Source organism: Cardiocondyla obscurior, linkage group LG21 (assembly GCF_019399895.1).
Source record: "Cardiocondyla obscurior isolate alpha-2009 linkage group LG21, Cobs3.1, whole genome shotgun sequence".
NCBI classification, from domain to species: Eukaryota; Metazoa; Arthropoda; class Insecta; order Hymenoptera; family Formicidae; genus Cardiocondyla; species Cardiocondyla obscurior.
Window position 1 is genome coordinate 3,580,400 of NC_091884.1, and position 5,000 is coordinate 3,585,399.

Consider the following 5,000-nt stretch of genomic DNA (forward strand, 5'->3'; position numbering starts at 1 on the left):
TTGATCTAATAAAAGCGTCCCTTCCATCACTGGTCGGGACTCTGTTTTGCATGTATTAGCTCTAGAATTACCACAGTTATCCAAGTAAATGTGGGTACAATCTAATGAACCATAACTGATTTAATGAGCCATTCGCGGTTTCACCTTAATTCGGCATGCACTGAGACATGCATGGCTTAATCTTTGAGACAAGCATATGACTACTGGCAGGATCAACCAGGGAGCTTCGTGTGCGCGATCGCGGTTACTCGCGGTGGAGCAACGCGAAAGACAACGCTACGCTGCTACGGACACTCCGCGAGGAAGAGCCGTGCGCGTTTCGTGTGTCGTTAATGCCGCCGGAACTTTTCGAGCCGGTCGACGGACACGCTTTTCGTATTTATATATACCTTAACGGTATGAAAGATCAAATTTTGTTCTCATTCACCCATAACAGCGGCTTGTAAGGCCGCTTAGCCCTGACGCTAGACCGATCCGATCTGAGACGTCGTGGAGCACTGTTCGTTCAACGGTGCCAGCGGTGAGAACACCGAGGCACCGGTTGAAAATTATTTCGCTACGGCGTACAAGTAAGCGGGAACGGCGACATCGTCAAAGATCTCGCCGAAACCGACACTCTCGTATCCGTGGAGTTGATGTTCGGTAAGCGCAACGATACGTCCGCACGCTTGCTCGGAAGCGAGGGACGATCGCGCGTCCAACACGTAAGTGCGCGCCACATATGAGCCATTCGGTCTCTCGACACCGACTCGTGGCAATGCTGTGTCTTATAGTACCGAACCGGGCGGCCGGGCGGTCGGCGACGCACGGTCTAACGCACGGCGGTATATGGGCGAAACCTGCGAAATTTCGACGCCTCGAGGACTTAGCCGCTGCGTCGTACGTAGTTATTTACGCAAAAGTCCTCGAGCCTCGTGTTGCTTTCGGCAAGTAGTTACCCACGGACAGCTCGAACGGCAAAGTACTCGAGCTCCGTATCGTTTCGGCTCGGATTTACCAACGCCTTCGATTTTCGACTTTGGTGTCGAAACGATCGCCGAGAGCCCGGCGCACATTTGGCCGAATGTCGGCAACACGCCCGAACGATCTCAAAAAGAGAACCAAAGTTCTCGTAGTAAGCGCGAGGCTAAATTCTCTCAAAAAGCGTTCTAGTGCGAACGACACTTTTGTACGCACCGCAGTGCTTCGTCGAGCTCGGTTATACATACGCCGTAACGCTACGGTACGACCAGACCGAGAGCTCGCATGCATCGTGTTGTGCACGAGTCGCCGCAGCGACAACACCTCTTACAGTACCGAACCGAGCGGCCGGGCGGTCGGCGACGCACGGTCTAACGCACGGCGGTATATGGGCGCCGGCGGTGAAATTTCGACGCCGCGCGGACTTAGCCGCTGCGGCGCACGGTAGTTACCTCCGCGTCAAAGATCTCGAGCTCCGTGTTGTTTTACGGCTCGGAGGTACGTACGGACCGCACGAACGGCAGAGTCCTCGAGATACAAAATTTCTTCGTCAAGTATTCACCAATTCCTTCGCTATCCGGCCTCGAAACGATCGCCGAGAGCTTGGCGCACAATTGGCCGAATGTCGGCAAGACGCCCGAACGCTCTCGAAAAAGAGAACCGAAATTCTCGCACTCAGCGCAGTGCAAAACACTTTAAAAATCTCTCTCGAGCGAAAGACACTTTCGTACGCACCGCAGTGCTTCGCCGAGCTCGGTTATACATACGCCGTAACGCTACGGTACGACCAGACCGAGAGCTCGCATGCATCGTGTTGTGCACGAGTCGCCTCAGCGACGACACCTCTTACAGTACCGAACCGAGCGGCCGGGCGGTCGGCGACGCACGGTCTAACGCACGGCGGTATATGGGCGCCGGCGGTGAAATTTCGACGCCGCGCGGACTTAGCCGCTGCGGCGCACGGTAGTTACCTCCGCGTCAAAGATCTCGAGCTCCGTGTTGTTTTACGGCTCGGAGGTACGTACGGACCGCACGAACGGCAGAGTCCTCGAGATACAAAATTTCTTCGTCAAGTATTCACCAATTCCTTCGCTATCCGGCCTCGAAACGATCGCCGAGAGCTTGGCGCACATTTGGCCGAATGTCGGCAAGACGCCCGAAAGATCTCAAAAAGAGAACCAAAGTTCTCGTAGTAAGCGCGAAGCTAAATTCTCTCAAAAAGCGTTCTAGTGCGAACGACACTTTTGTACGCACCGCAGTGCTTCGCCGAGCTCGGTTATACATACGCCGTAACGCTACGGTACGACCAGACCGAGAGCTCGCATGCACCGTGTTGTGCACGAGTCGCCGCAGCGACGACACCTCTTACAGTACCGAACCGAGCGGCCGGGCGGTCGGCGACGCACGGTCTAACGCACGGCGGTATATGGGCGCCGGCGGTGAAATTTCGACGCCGCGCGGACTTAGCCGCTGCGGCGCACGGTAGTTACCTCCGCGTCAAAGATCTCGAGCTCCGTGTTGTTTTACGGCTCGGAGGTACGTACGGACCGCACGAACGGCAGAGTCCTCGAGATACAAAATTTCTTCGTCACGTATTCACCAATTCCTTCGCTATCCGGCCTCGAAACGATCGCCGAGAGCTTGGCGCACATTTGGCCGAATGTCGGCAAGACGCCCGAAAGATCTCAAAAAGAGAACCAAAGTTCTCGTAGTAAGCGCGAAGCTAAATTCTCTCAAAAAGCGTTCTAGTGCGAACGACACTTTTGTACGCACCGCAGTGCTTCGCCGAGCTCGGTTATACATACGCCGTAACGCTACGGTACGACCAGACCGAGAGCTCGCATGCATCGTGTTGTGCACGAGTCGCCGCAGCGACGACACCTCTTACAGTACCGAACCGAGCGGCCGGGCGGTCGGCGACGCACGGTCTAACGCACGGCGGTATATGGGCGCCGGCGGTGAAATTTCGACGCCGCGCGGACTTAGCCGCTGCGGCGCACGGTAGTTACCTCCGCGTCAAAGATCTCGAGCTCCGTGTTGTTTTACGGCTCGGAGGTACGTACGGACCGCACGAACGGCAGAGTCCTCGAGATACAAAATTTCTTCGTCACGTATTCACCAATTCCTTCGCTATCCGGCCTCGAAACGATCGCCGAGAGCTTGGCGCACATTTGGCCGAATGTCGGCAAGACGCCCGAAAGATCTCAAAAAGAGAACCAAAGTTCTCGTAGTAAGCGCGAAGCTAAATTCTCTCAAAAGCGTTCTAGTGCGAACGACACTTTTGTACGCACCGCAGTGCTTCGCCGAGCTCGGTTATACATACGCCGTAACGCTACGGTACGACCAGACCGAGAGCTCGCATGCACCGTGTTGTGCACGAGTCGCCGCAGCGACGACACCTCTTACAGTACCGAACCGAGCGGCCGGGCGGTCGGCGACGCACGGTCTAACGCACGGCGGTATATGGGCGCCGGCGGTGAAATTTCGACGCCGCGCGGACTTAGCCGCTGCGGCGCACGGTAGTTACCTCCGCGTCAAAGATCTCGAGCTCCGTGTTGTTTTACGGCTCGGAGGTACGTACGGACCGCACGAACGGCAGAGTCTTCGAGATACAAAATTTCTTCGTCACGTATTCACCAATTCCTTCGCTATCCGGCCTCGAAACGATCGCCGAGAGCTTGGCGCACATTTGGCCGAATGTCGGCAAGACGCCCGAAAGATCTCAAAAAGAGAACCAAAGTTCTCGTAGTAAGCGCGAAGCTAAATTCTCTCAAAAAGCGTTCTAGTGCGAACGACACTTTTGTACGCACCGCAGTGCTTCGCCGAGCTCGGTTATACATACGCCGTAACGCTACGGTACGACCAGACCGAGAGCTCGCATGCACCGTGTTGTGCACGAGTCGCCGCAGCGACGACACCTCTTACAGTACCGAACCGAGCGGCCGGGCGGTCGGCGACGCACGGTCTAACGCACGGCGGTATATGGGCGCCGGCGGTGAAATTTCGACGCCGCGCGGACTTAGCCGCAGCGAAGTCCGCGAGCCTCGTGTTGCTTTTACCACGTAGTTACTTCCGAGCGGTCCGACCGTCAAAGTTCGCGAGCCTCGTGTTGCTTTTGGAACGTAGTTACTTCCGAGCGGTTTGATCGGCAAAGTACGCGAGCCTCGTGTTGCTTTTACCACGTAGTTACTTCCGAGCGGTCCGACCGTCAAAGTCCGCGAGCCTCGTGTTGCTTTCGGCTCGGAGTTACTTCCGCGCGGTCCTAGCGGCAAAGTACGCGAGCCTCGTGTTGCTTTCGGGTCGGAGTTACTTCCGCGCGGTCCGATCGGCAAAGTACGCGAGCCTCGTGTTGCTTTCGGCTTGAGTTACTTCCGCGCGGTCCTAGCGGCAAAGTACGCGAGCCTCGTGTTGCTTTCGGCTCGGAGTTACTTCCGCGCGGTCCTAGCGGCAAAGTACGCGAGCCTCGTGTTGCTTTCGGCTCGGAGTTACTTCCGCGCGGTCCGATCGGCAAAGTACGCGAGCCTCGTGTTGCTTTCGGCTCGGAGTTACTTCCGCGCGGTCCTAGCGGCAAAGTACGCGAGCCTCGTGTTGCTTTCGGGTCGGAGTTACTTCCGCGCGGTCCGATCGGCAAAGTACGCGAGCCTCGTGTTGCTTTCGGCTTGGAGTTACTTCCGCGCGGTCCTAGCGGCAAAGTACGCGAGCCTCGTGTTGCTTTCGGCTCGGAGTTACTTCCGCGCGGTCCTAGCGGCAAAGTACGCGAGCCTCGTGTTGCTTTCGGCTCGGAGTTACTTCCGCGCGGTCCGATCGGCAAAGTACGCGAGCCTCGTGTTGCTTTCGGCTCGGAGTTACTTCCGCGCGGTCCTAGCGGCAAAGTACGCGAGCCTCGTGTTGCTTTCGGCTTGTAGCTACTTTCGAGCGGTTCGGACAACAAAGTCCGCGAGCCCTGTGTTACTACTGCTCGGGGCTGCTTCCGAACGTTTCGGGCAATCAACTTTTGTTCTCCGTATTGTTTTTTTAAGCTATCTTAGCTATTTTCTCGT

At 56.5% G+C, this 5,000-nt stretch overlaps 1 non-coding gene across 1 annotated transcript in view; it reads right to left on the reverse strand.

Moving 5' to 3' along the window:
• Positions 1-223, reverse strand: part of LOC139110796 (small subunit ribosomal RNA) — a 1,919-nt gene extending 1,696 nt beyond the window's left edge. Inside the window, exon 1 of the ribosomal RNA XR_011547055.1 lies at positions 1-223. This exon is cut by the window's left edge and continues 1,696 nt beyond it. This is a non-coding gene — a ribosomal RNA (small subunit ribosomal RNA).
• Positions 224-5,000: the final 4,777 nt, after the last annotated feature.